Below are 14,552 nucleotides of genomic sequence, written 5' to 3'. Positions count from 1 at the left end.
TCCTTTTTGAATTGGTCTTCTAAGGCAAAATAAATAAATTCAAAAATAGTGGAGGGTGGGAGCAAGGTTCACGAGGGAGGGAACATATGTATACTTGTGGTTAATTCATGTTGTTGTATGGCAGAAACCAACACAACATTGTAAAGCAATTATAATCCAATTAAAAATAAACAAGTGGGATCTAATTAAACTTAAAAGTTTTTGCATAGCAAAGGAAATCATTGACAAAACGAAAAGACAACCTACTGAATGGGAGAAAATATTTGCAAGTAATATGACTGATGAGGAGTTAATATCCAAACTGTATAAACACTTCTCACAACTCAGTATATCATAAAAGCAAACAACCCAATTAAATATGCATAGAAGACCTCAGTAGACATTTTTCCAAAGAAGATATATAGATGGGCAACAGGCACGTAAAAAAAAAAATGCTCCTCAGTACTAATCATCAGAGAAATGCAAATTAAAAACCAAAATGAGACAGCATCATACCTGTTAAAATGGCTATCAGCAAAATATCTACAAGTAAAAAAATTAACAAGGTTGTGGAGAAAGGGGAACTCTAGTACATTGCTGACGGGTGCATAAATTGGTGGAAAACAATATGGAGGTTCCTCAAAAAATAAAAATTGAACTACTATATGATCTAGCAATTCCACCTCTGGATATTTATCCAAAGAAAACAAAACCACCAATTCAAAAAAGGTATATATGCACTCCAATGTTTATTGCTGCATTATCCAATAGCCAAGATAAGGAAGCAACCTGTGTCCATCAATAGATGAATGGATAAAGATATGATATAAATATATATTTTTAATAGACTATACTTAGCTAAAAAAATTCTTGCCATTTTCCACAGCATGGATGAACCTAGAAGGTATTATGCTAACTGAAATAAATCAGAGGAAAACAAATACCATATAATTTCACTTATATGTGGAATTAAGTTTTAAAAAAAAAAGGACTCAAAATAAATATACAAACACAACAAAACAGAGCAGAGTAATAGGTACAGAAAACAACCTAGAGGTTACCATGGAGCCAGAGACAAAACAGGTGATTAAGAGGCACAAACTCCAGTTACAAAATATAAGTCATGCACTGGGTTGTACATCTAAAACTAACATAATATTGCAAACCAACCTTGTTCCCATTTTAAATTGTTTTTTGTCTGTGTCCTAGCCATCAAAAACGAAGGCTGGACATTTCTATCAAAGCGCATTATTTTTGAGGAAAGCCAGAAAATGTCATTCTATTGGCTCTTTCAATTCCTTTTTCCCCCTTTTTAGGAATTTATAAAGCTGCTCTATTTTGCTTTCAAAAATAGAACTTGAAGCAAGTAGCTGATGTGCTTCTTTGACATTTTATAGAGAACTGTCGCAAACAAAGTCTTGGATTTGCAGTTCAGTACTGGACATTCCAGAGGTTTCTGCCAGTGCTCAGTATAGCTGTTGTTAAACCACTTTCAATACAATGATGAAAACTTCATTAAGTTGGTGTAAACATCGCAATCAGGATACTAATCTGTTTATAGGAAGTGGACTTGTAGCAATTAGAATGAGTTCTCAGAAAGAATTGAAAGGCATAGTCTCCGGGGTCTTGATTCTAACCTTGGAAAGCAAAAGGCACTTTTCAGAGGCTTGAGGCTACCTAAGGCCAGAAGGAAAGCAATTCGTGAGTCACCCCACCCTTGTAATAACTGCTAAGGAGAATATAGTAGTAGCTGTCATATTCTTTAAGAAATATCAATACTTAGGGGCATGAATGCATGAACATAAAACTTGGCCGCATTTCAACCCTGGACCATACAGCATTGATTGAGAACTTGGCTGACAGTGCTATCAGTGTCAATAATTAGAATCTTTGTGTTTTTAATAGAGTTCTCACAGGAAGGTCATGGAATTCACACCAGACACTCCTTTAACACACAGGAACTCTGCCTAAGAGAAAGTGTGGCTGTCTATATCCTTGACTCTGACCAACCCTTATCAAGTTGGAAAGGGCACAGACAGAAACTATTCCCCAAATATTAACATTTGGAAATGACCCCCAAGTCCAAGTCCTACAAGACAAGTGCTACCGGAGGCATATGTCTATGCAGCAGTGTAATATTGTATATTATAGTATGCGTGCATGCATGCTAAGTTGCTGCAGTTTTCAGATCTATGGACTGTAGCCCACCAGGCTCCTCTGTCCATGGGATTCTCCAGGCAAGAATACTGGAGTGAGTGGCTATGCACTCGCCCAGGGGATCTTTCCGATCAAGGGATCGAACCCGTGTATCTGAAGTCTACTGCATTGACTGGTGGGTTCTTTACCACTAGCACTGCCTGGGAAGCCCATATTGTAGTATGCCATACTATAATACACAGCTTATATATTACAGTATAGCTATATTATATATATTATACTATAACATATAGTATAATATTATTCAGTTCAGTTTAGTTCAGTCGCTCAGTCGTGTCCGACTCTTTGCGACCCCATGAATCACAGCACGCCAGGCCTCCCTGTCCATCACCAACTCCCGGAGCTCATTCAGACTCACGTCCATCGAGTCAGTGATGCCATCCAGCCATCTCATCCTCTGTCGTCCCCTTCTCCTCCTGCCCCCAATCCCTCCCACCATCAGAGTCTTTTCCAATGAGTCAACTTTTCTCATGAGGTGACCAAAGTACTGGAGTTTCAGCCTCAGCATCATTCCTTCCAAAGAAATCCCAGGGCTGATCTCCTTCAGAATGGACTTGGATCTCCTTGCAGTCCAAGGGATTCTCAAGTGTCTTCTCCAACACCACAGTTCAAAAGCATCAATTCTTTGGCGCTCAGCCTTCTTCACAGTCCAACTCTCACATCCATACTAAAATATAATATAGAATAATATACTATAAAATATATAATTATACTACAATATATAATGTAGTATACTGTAATACTATAAATATAATATTATAATGCACTTTAATATTTTAGTATAAATTTCATTGCATTTCAGCTACAACCATATTCATCAAGGATAAAAACTTCCAAACACTGACTTCTCAAATCATTCTTAAGTTATAAGGATTCCATCTCAGATATCCCACATGAATGTACTTTTAATTTAAGACTTAAGCAGAGATTCATAGCTGATGAGTAGGAAGAATTTGTTCATACACTCTAACCTGAACATACCGCTGACTAAGTTCCCAACATTGGTCTGGATTTCTAAAACTAGAATTTAAGTTCTGTTTGTAAACTCTAGGAATCTACAGGAGCAAACAATTCAGTGTTAGCTATTTGCCCATTTAAATATCAAAACAAAAGTACCTGGGGCTTCCCAGGTGTCTCAGTGGTAAAGCATTCCACTGCCAATGCAGGAAACAACGCAGGAGACAAGGGTTCGAGTCCTGGATTAGGAGGAGGTTCATTTCGCGGGGAAGAGGAAATGGCAACCCACTCCAGTATTCTTGCCTGGGAAATCCCACAGACAGAGAAACCTAGTGGGCTACAGTCCGTAGGGTTGCAAAGAGCACACGTACTAATTTATCTAATGTAAAATTCAATGCCTTAGTAAGAAAACAGATGCAAACCAGAGCTAAGAGACAGACAAGCCCTATGGTCTCAACAGAACAGGCTGGGATGTCCTCTCCAAAATGAAAACAAGATGCTGCTCCTCCCATCTCTTACCACTGACAAAGATATGATAATGCTTGGTGGGTCTTTTTTATTTTAAATGGAACATATTATACTGAATATGTTATTCTGACACATCAGGTTTCCACTTTTAAGGGAGGCTCAGAGGCCTGTAGGGTACCTGCAGCAGGCTCCAGAGTTAGATGCTGTGTCATTTAGGCCTTGTGACCCAGAAGATCTGTGATGCGTGAGGTTTCTATGGAAACTGACGATGTGGTATGAAGCCTCTGACAAGCTTCAATAGGGGAATCACAGAGCAGAACCTTAAGGTTTAAGAGCAAAGCCTTGCCCTCATCCATAGATTATTCTCCTTTTGAGAGTAAGTCCTAGCCTTTTACTGGGCCTGACAGGCACTGAATACTTAGCCATGGGATATCCTAGGGCCATGGGACATCCTAGGGCCATGGGACCCCAGTGTTCTATCATGGACTGATGTTACCTGATGCCCTGTGTCATAATGGCAGGGATGCTTGAGCTCAGACACGCACATTTCCAGGTGGAAATGGTATCATACAATCAGGCTCAAGCAGGCTCAGAAGGCACAGGTAATTTGCATGAGCAGGTTTCTCAGACTCTCTGTCATCTCTTCCTGTTCAGTCCGTGTGCATGGCCTCATAGGGTTGTTTAGGACTCGCTGATGGTGGGGAGAAAAAGCCTTGCCCTTGTCACAGATGATGATGTATTCTGCATCACACACAAAGCGGAAATGGCATGCTACTTACTAACCCAATCAGGAGTGCCCCTGAAGGACAGCAGGAAGAACTCTAATCAGAACATCTGTTGTTCTCTTCAGAGTGGGAATCAGAGGCACAGGTCTACACTGATTCCTGGGAAGGGGCTGATGGTTCGGCAAGTGGTCAGAGACAGGGCCTTCCCAGATGGCACTAGTGGTAAAGAAACTGTCTGCCAATGCTGGAGATGTAAGAGTTCGATCCGGAGTTGGGAAGATCCCCTGGAGGAGAGCACGGCAACCCACTCCAGTATTCTTCCCTGGGAAATTCCATGGACAGAGGAGCCTGGTGGGGCTACAGTCCATAGGGTAGCAAAGAGTCAGACACAAGTGACTCAGCACGTACGCACGCAGGGACTTAGAGAGAACAGGATTGAAAACTGGTGACTAGAGTGGTCTGGTGATAATGAGGTATGTGGCTAGATCTCTGAGAATAAGGATGGGGTGTGGAGATACATGTGCCTGGTATGAATGTTGACCATAGGACTCACCACAGTGGAAGCTCTTAATAACTAGGTGTAAGGGACCCAGCCTCTTTCCCAGGGACCTGTTTCTCTCTGTGTACGTACCTGTGCGTGGGATTCCCAGTTGGTACAGTGGTAAAGAATCCACCTGGGTTTGATCCCCGGGTCAGGAAGATGCCATGGAGGAGGAATTGGCAACTCACTCCAGTATCCTTGGCTAGACAATCCCATGGACAGAGGAGAATGGTGGGCTGTGGCCCATGGGGTTGCAAAGAGGTGGACACGACTTACTTGGGCAAGAGTCTCTGGTACTAGAAAGAGGAGCTCTCCTAGTCCAGGCTGCCTCAACAAAACACCATACATGGGGTGGCTTAAACAACAGACATTCATTTTCCACAGTTCTGGAGGCTGGAAGTTCCAAGAGCAAGAGGCTGGCTGATTTGCTGGCTAGTGAGGGACCTCTTGCAAGCTGCAGACGGCCACCTTCTTGCCATGTTCTCACATGGTGGAGAGAAAGAGCTATCTCTCTGACCTTTTGTTGTTTAGTCACTCAGTCGTGTCGAACTCTTTGTGACCCCATGGACTGCAGCCCACCAGGCTCCTCTGTCCATGGGATTCTCTGGGCATGAATACTTCAGTGGGTTGTCCTTTCCTCCTCCAGGGTCTTCCCGACCCAGGGATCGAACCCACATCTCCTGCATTAGCAGGCAGATTGTTTACTGCTGAGCCACCAGGGAAACCCCCTAAGGAGTGGTAGGTAGCTGCTCCCTACAACATCTTTCTCTGTGTTGCCTTTTGGCTTTTTTGAATCCTCCAACTCCTGTTTAGACAATTCTCTATGTTAAATTTTCTCTGTTAAAACAATTTGATTTATTTCCTGCTTTCCTGCCTATATCCTCACAGATAATGAACAAAATACATAAGCATGTGGCTGTGAAACCACAAGGCAAGGTGAAAACAGTTGTTTCAATGTGCCAGGCTCATGGGTGCTTCTGTATCTTTCTCCAAATATTTCTAAAGTCCTGGTATGATTTGGTTTCGTAACTGTGCCCTTCCCGGAGGACAGCCTGTACCCTACGTACAAGGGCCAGCCACTCCTATGCGTAATGATAGGTAAGGAAACCAATTTATGTAACTCACTGGTAATTGCCAGATGGGAGGGGACAGAAGGCAAGGGCTGGGAGAAAGAGCAGACAGAACACGGAAAGAGATGCTGTCTAACAGAGGGGAGAAAAATGCTTTCTGATCACAGGAAAACAGTCCCACGGTTCAGAAAGAGACCATTATTACATTAGAAGTTGTTGCTTTTTTCCTTTCCTTGCTATTTGGAAGTAGTTGGGGTAACAAGTGAACTGGGTACTCCCAGGAGAAACAAACTGTGTTTCTGGAAGCATTCTCCTAGGGAGGCTGAAGATCTGGTCATCACTGTCCTGGGAGCTGGACTGCAAGCATTATTGCCCTCTGCTGGACAGGACTCTGCAGATGGGTGGCCAGCACCCTGCCTGTTAGCGACTGAATTGTGCCCCCTCCCAAAAGTCATGTGCTGAAGTTCCCACCCCAGTACATGGGAACATGATTTTATTTGTTGATAGGGCCTTTAAAGAGGTAATTAAGGTTAAATGAGGTCATTAGGGTAGACCCTAATCCAACAAGACTTCTGTTCTTAAAAGAAGAGGAGATTAGGGATTTAGTCACTGGTGGTCCAGTGACTAAGACTGCGCTCCCAAGGCAGGACACCCCGGGATCGATCCCTGGTCAGGGAAATAGATCCCACATGGCACAACTTAAAAAAAAATCCTCAGGAGAAACCTCGACACCTCGACCTTGGATTTCTGGTCTCCAGAACCGTGAGGAAATAAACATCTGCTGTGTAAGACCCCCAACCTGTGGGCATTGTTACAGCAGCCCCGTCAAACGAATATACCGGGCCCTTGACGACCTTGGTTGTGGCACACACACCCCAACCCCAGCTTTGGCTCCACTCCAGGAAAATGCCTGTCTCGTTACTACACAGGCCTGTGATCCCACACCTCCATCATGTCCCGTTTACTGGCGAACTGGGCTGGGCGATGACCTGCAAGAGCTCGTCCATTCCTGGGCTGTCTCAAGGCCGATGCGCACTGGCCTTCTGAAGAATAAGGCACAGAAGGCCATGTGGCATTGTGGGAAGAACACCAGCTCTAGAGTCAGGCAGGTCTGGTTCCAATCCCAATCGCAGCACTCATTGCATGAGAAAGCAAATCAAAGTCCTTATCATTTCTTTCTCTGTAAAATTAGGATAATCATCCCATTGTTATGGACTGAACGTTTCTGTATCTCAAAGTCATGTGTTGGAGCCATAACCCCCAGGGTGGCTGTATTTGGAGATGGAACTACTAAGGAAGTAATTAAGGTGTGTTTTTGGTCAGTCACTAAGTGGTGTCCAACTCTTTGGGACCCCAAGGACTGCAGCACACCAGGCTTCCCTGTCCTTCACTGTCTCCCGAGTTTGCTCAAACTCATGTCCACTGAGTCGGTGATGCCATACAACCATCTCACCCTCTGTCACCCCCTTCTCCTCCTGCTCTCAATCTTTCCCAGTATCAGGGTCTTTTCCGATGAATCGGGTGATCTCATCAGGTAGTCAAACTATTGGAGCTTCAGCTTCAGTATCAGTCCTTCCAACGAATAGTTAGGACTCATTTCCTTTCGGATTGACTGGTTTGATCTCCTTGCTGTGTATGGGACTCTCAGGAGTCTTCTCCAGCACCACAGTTTGAAGGCATCAAGTCTTCAGTGCTCAGCCTTCTTTATGGGCCAGCTCTCACATCTGAACATGACTCCTGGAAAAACCATAGCTTTGTCTAGATGGACCTTTGTCAGCAAAGTGATGTCTCTGCTTTATCATATGCTGTCTAGGCTTGTCACAGATTTCCTTCCTAGAGGCAAGTGTCTTTTAATTTCATGGCTGCAGTCACCGTCTGAAATGATTTTGGAGCCCCCAAAATAAAATCTGCTGCTGTTAATTAAGGTTAAATGAGGACATAAAGGCGGGGCCCTGATCCACCAGATTAATGTTCTTCTTTGAAGAGACACCAGAGAACACTCTCCCTCCCTGTCCACACACTGAAAAAGAGCCATGTGACCGCATAGCAGGATGGCCGCCATCTAAATGCTGGGCGAGAACTCTCAGCAGAAACTGAACAAGCAGAACCTTTACTTTGGACTTCTAGCCTCTCAAACTGTCAGAAAATTAACTTGTTTTTAAGCCACCCAGTCTAAGACCCTTTATAATGGCAGCTGAGTTACCTAATACACCCATAGAGAAGCTTCAGGGCAGTGGTCCCCAACCTTCTTGGCACCAGAGACTGGTGTCATGGAAAACAATTTTCCCATAGACTTGGTGGGTAGAGGGACGGTTTCAAGTGATTCGAGCACACTATATTTATTGTGCACTTCATTTCTATTATTATTACATCAGCTCCACCTCAGATCATGAGTCATTAGAACCCGAAGGGTGAGGACATCTGCTTTAAGGGATAAAATAAAAGAACATCTAACCAGCTCCCAGGGTTCAATAAATACTAGCAGTGATTGCTAAAAATCTGAAACCAGTGGATAGGAATTAACAGTGAGTACCTAAAATGGAGGGGGATGCTTTGGCAGGTATGATGGCCACCATGAGGAAATTCAAGCATGAGTCAGAGAACCTTTGAGTATTGTCTCAGAGATAATTCAAGCATCAAAAAATGGTTAGACAGGGAATCGATAAAGACAATGTGGTACATACACACAATGGAATACTACTCAGCCATAAAAAAGAATGAAATAATTCCATTTGCAGGAGCATGGAGGGACCTAGAGATTATCATACTTGGGTGAAGTAAGTCACACAGAGAAAGACAAATATCATATTTCACTTATATGTGATATCTAATAAAATCATACAAATAAACTTATTTAAAAACAGAAACTCACTCATAGATTTCAAAATCAAGTTTCTAGTTACCAAAGGGGAAATGTAGGGGAAAGTGATAAATTGGGAGACTGGGATGAAATACACACACTGCTATGTATAGAATAGATGATTAATAAGGACTACTGTACAGCACAGGGAATTCTACTCAATATTCTATAATAACTTATATGGGAAGAGGATCTGAAAAAATAGATGTATGTATAAACATGTAAATAACTGATTCACTTTGCTGGACTCCTGAAACTAACACAACATTTTAAGTCAACTACACCCCAATAAAAATTTAAAAAATGATAAGACATTATTTTTTAAGTGGTTGGAGAACATGCCTTTTCAGCTCCTTTTCGGTCACAAGAGCTTTGGAAATTTTGCCCTGGGATTTTAAAGTCCTTCCAAAATGCCTTTGTATTCATTTTCTCTGGATGATGCATTAACAGACCTACAAAGTGACAGTCAATGCTGTAAAACATTACCAGAAAAAGTGTTCCTGTTGTGCTACCCACTTTGTACATGGTGAAGCGACTTAGCAGCAGCAGCAGCAGCATGGTGTGTGCATGTGTATATATATGTGTGTACTGAACATTCCTGCTCGTGTGCTTCTCTAACATCAGTGTAGCAGATTTTTCACAAACCACCTGCCAGATGACAGTAAAGTCATATATGCACACACAGGAGGGGAAAGCCAACAAAACAGTTGTCTGTGGCTCCCTCAGCTATGTGAGACACGGCAGGCCAGCCCTGGCAGATCCCTCCCTGTCTGGATTGTCAAGGAAATGTTTTCAGCACAGGAATCAGTGCATGAGCGTCACTGTTGCTGTTTAGTCACTCTGTCGTGTCAACCTGTCTGCAACCCCATAGACCGCAGCCCGCCAGGCTCCTCTGTTCATGGGATTCTCCAGGCAAGAATACTGGAACGGCTAGCCGTGCCCTTTTCCAGGGGATCTTCCCAACCCAGGGATTGAATCCCGGTCTCCTGAATTGGCAGTTGGGTTCTTTACTGCTGAGCCACCAGGGAAGCCTGCATGGGCATTAAGAGCTGATTTTATTAATTAGCAACTCCAGAGTCTCAGTCAAGGGACCCACATTTGGCTCCAAATATGTCCCAACATTTTCCCCTGCAGGGAGACCCCTGCCTGGCCTACATATGCCGCATCACCCCAGCCTGGTGTGTGCCTGTGGAACATAAAGACTGGTCTCTGGTGCTGGGGTGTCCCTTACAGGATGTAAGAATCACCATGATTCAGAGACCTACGCCCTTCTCGGTGGTTTCTTGTCCTTGAAAAAAGCCACAGGACACGACAGTAAGCAGAGCTCCTTCTGTTTTAGTATTTGAATGTAACAATTCCTTTGTGTGTGCTTTGTCAAAGATAGACAACTATGTGAGGCTGGCTACTGATGATGGCATGGACCCAATGTGTTAAAACCACGAGACCTAGTATCCTGAACTCGGGCATTGTGCTAGCAGCGCCCTCTGGTGGACAAAGAGAAGGCTGCCTCTTGGTCTCAGTTCAGTTCAGTTGCTCAGACGTGTCCGACTCTTTGGTCTCTGTAAAACTACTAAAAAATTGTAGTGGTGGTGGTGTTTAGCCGCTAAGCAGTGTCCGACTCTTTTACCACCCCATGGACTGTAACCCACCAGGCTCCTCTGTCCATGGGACTTCCTAGGCAAGAATACTGGAGTGGGTTGCTATTTCCTTTTCCATAGGGTTGTCCCAACCGAGGGAACCCATTTCTCCTGATTTCTTTAGCAGTGAGACACCTGGGAAGCCCAAAAAATTGTGTTAAACCCATTTGATAACGTTAATAGAGTCAAGCATATTTTCTTGCTTTCCAAAATTAACTGGAAAAGTTATTTAATGTTATTGATAATTTTTGTCTGGAGAATCACATGGACAGAGGAGCCTGGCTGGTCTACAGTCCATAGTGTTGCAGAGTCGGACACTAGTGAAACGACTTAGCACACACGTATATGTATATACATTTATAAAACTCATTATCTGTAGAATGAGGGCTTCCCTCATAGCTCAGTTGGTAAATCATCTGCCTGCAATGCAGAAGACCCGGGTTCGATTCCTGGGTTGGGAAGATCCCCTGGAGAAGGAAATGGCAACCCACTCCAGTATTCTTGCTTGGAGAATCCCATGGACAGAGGAGCCTGACAGGCTACAATCCATGGGATCGCAAGAGTCGGACACCACTTAGCAACTAAACCACCAAACCAGTGATAGGAGTGCAGAATTGAAAAGCAGACAGCTTGGGTTTGACTCTCAGCAAAGCTGCTTTCTACCTGTATAGCTTAGGCAGATTATTTTAAGTCTTTATGCTTCATATGCTACTCTCCAAAATATCTCATGCTGCTGCTGCTAAGTCGCTTCAGTCGTGTCCGACTCTGTGAGACCCCGTAGATGGCAGCCCACCAGTCTCCCCCATCCCTGGGATTCTCCAGGCAAGAACACTGGAGTGGGTTGCCATTTCCTTCTCCAATGCATGAAAGTGAAAAGTGAAAGTGAAGTCGCTCAGTCGTGTCCGACTCTTAGCGACCCCATGGACTGCAGCCCACCAGGCTCCTCCATCCAAAGGATTGTCCAGGCAAGAGTACTGGAGTGGGGTGCCATTGCCTTCTCCAAAAATATCTCATACTATGTTGTAATAATTAAATGGATCAATACATTCAAAGTACTTAGAGCAGTGCCTAACACTAAATAAATGCTTATTTTTAATCTTGAAACATGCTGAGAAGTCAGGATTTCTTGGGATGACCCTGTCAGTCCAGTGGCTAAGACTCCATGTTCCAGTGCAGGGGGCCTGGGTTCAATCCCTGATCAAGGAACTAGATATTGTTGCAGTGAAAAGGGAGAAAAAAAAGGAATGAGTATTTTTTTTTTCTTTCCCTTTCCTGAGAACAAAGACAATAAAGAGAATAGTGAGCAGGCCTGAACATTCCTAGTTTTCCTAACTCTGCATGTGCATAAAAAATAAACCAATTTCAATTACAAAAATTTATCCCAAAAGTTTCAATAAAATTCTTACAAATTGATATCAGCCCTCTAGTAAAAATAATAATAATAATAATATGCCTGAATTAATTGGATCATAGATCAAAAAGGAAAAATCACATAATCATACCAATAGAATTTCTTACAGTCTGGCAACCGTTCTTTACAAAAAAAGAGAATGCTTTCTAAAATAGGATTTAAAAAAATACGTTCCTAATGTGATAAAGAATATCTGTGTGAACAGAATATCTGTGTGAACAACAGCCATATTTGGTATGCTTAAAATGTGTTCTAAATAATTTTAGCTCTGAGGGATTGTATGAGTAAATAAGTGTAGAAATGATAACAGTGTCAAATAAGCCTGCGCAATGACTAACCAAATAAAACAGGCTTTTATGTGTTTATGTGTATTCTAACTGTCCATATGTTCCATAGCCCTTTGACCCCGTAGGACACTGTTGACAGAGCATCTCTCCAGACTAGCATTTTATAGGAAGTCAGTTTGGAAAATGTTATAGTAATGGTCTTCTCTCATAGTATGGAAAACAAAATAATAGTGTTACTGACTCCACTCTAATGTTGTCCTAAAATTTTAGGTCAAAGTGTTCTCAGCTAACATGGGGGCAACCCAGGGATCAAATCTTTGTCTCCTGAGTCTCCTGCATTGGCAGACAAATTCTTCACCACTGAACCACCTGGGAAGCCGGCAGTGAACCGCTTTAGTGACAAAAAAAAAAAAATCTACACACCCGCTTTGCTTTAATACGTAAAACTCTGCTAACTTGGAGTCATCCATTGATCTTTTCATGGACAGAATGCTACCCATGCACTGGGGAGCTGGCCGAGTGCTTGTTTAGGAAAGGATTATTCACTGATTCAGTGTTGTATTCCATTCTCTGTGCGAGCTGTTTCAAGGGTGGGGGAACTCGCATTTGCACAGCTCATGCACTGCTGCCATCTATTGGAAAATCTGTGCAACCAGCCAGAGCTAAGTTTTAAATAGGCTTCCTTCCAAATTCCTCAACCAATATTTCATCAGCCGAGATTATCATCTTATCATAGGCCTGCCATCCAGGAGGGAAAGAGAACAGCAAGAGCCAAAGGGCATTTATTAAAGTGGAAGTAAGCATTTAAAGGCAATCGAGTGAAGGACCATTTTAAGTAAAAACGTGAAAGAGAATGCCCACTCAAACGGGCGGAGGCAGAGTGGCCGAGCAGGGTGTGGAGAAGATGGAGAAGTAGAAATGAAGAAGACGAAGAGCAGTAACGATTCCAAAGAAGTACAGTAAGACTTTTACATACCTATGAGTTCCATTCTGAGAGTTCATTCATTAGCGCAACTTGTTTGCCAGTCCAACAAGGTTAGCCTAGGTACCCACCTAATGCAATTGGCTATATAGTACTGTACCGGTATAGGTTTACAATACTTTTTACATTAAAAAAAAATACATAAAAATAAAGAGAACATTTTTAATCTTACAGTACAGTTCCTTGAAAAGTATGGTAGTCCAGTACAACGGCTGGCATACAGGGGGCTGGCATGGAGTGAACAGGCAAGAATAGTTACTGACTGGAGGAGGGAGAGGAGGTGGGAGGCGGTAGAGCTGAAGGGTTGTCACCAATAGGAAACAGGGGGAAAGCTGAGAGCCTGATGTTGATGGAACACAAGTTTGCATCTTTGAAAGTCAGCAACATGAGGGTTCGTGTGTAGGGGTTTACTGTAACCCTTTATGAACATTACAGCCGTCTAGACACCCATACAATTCAGTTAAATGTACACCTAAACCTACACAATTGTTTGTCTCTATTCCGTCATCAAGAAAAGTTAGAACTAAGAAAAACAGATGCAACAAAACAGTTATCTAGGAGAGTAATAATGGTAGCTGAGATACAAGCAAAGGAGCAGAAAAAGGGATCAGGTTTTCTTTTAAGGCAAAGATGTAGGGGACAATGTTTAGTGAAGATGGGAGTTTATGGAATCATGTAAGTTTGTTGATCATGAAGCATATATATACAGAGAGAGTTTGGAAGTGGGAGGCTTGGTCAAGGATAGAAGTTCAGAAGGACAACATGTAGGAAGATGAGGTGCAGTGAACTAGCTTTCCATAGTCCTGTGAAAAATTAACAGAAACCTCAATTATACACAGTTTGGCCACCACAAGGGGGAGCTCTCATGCCCTGAGATAATCACAGAGCCAACAAGAAGAAAAAAGACTTCTTTCCTGGCAAAGGCTCAGCCAATGAAAGCCATGGACTCTTTGTTTACTAGAGTCTCACAATTTCCTTTTCTTCGATCAAAAAAAAAAAAAAAAAAAGAATTGTTCTCCTTCCTTGCCCTGCCGGAACTTGCACATGGCTTGCCCTGGTTGCAGACCCAGTGATGACCTAGAGGGCTGAGATGGGGAGGCGAAGGGTGAAGAGAGGCTCACGAGCGAGGGGATATATGTATATACATGGCTGATTCACTTTGTTGTACGGCAGAAACTAACACAACATTGTAAAGCAACTATACTCCAATAAGAGTATTGCTAATGTTTGATCTGCCTGCAACGCAGGAGACCTAGGTTTCATCCCTCAGTCAGGAAGATCCCCTGGAGAGGAAATGGCAACCCACTCCTGTATTCTTGCCTAGAGAATCCCATGGACAGAGGAGCCTGGTGAGCTACAGCTAACAGGGTCACAAAGAGTCGGACATTCAGGTCATTAGGAAAGTTATAACCCTCTGG

This window comes from Oryx dammah, unplaced genomic scaffold (genome assembly GCF_014754425.2).
Source record: "Oryx dammah isolate SB20612 unplaced genomic scaffold, SCBI_Odam_1.1 HiC_scaffold_1, whole genome shotgun sequence".
In the NCBI taxonomy this organism is placed as follows: domain Eukaryota; kingdom Metazoa; phylum Chordata; class Mammalia; order Artiodactyla; family Bovidae; genus Oryx; species Oryx dammah.
The sequence above is the reverse complement of the archived record's forward strand: the minus strand, read 5'-3'. Positions refer to the sequence as shown.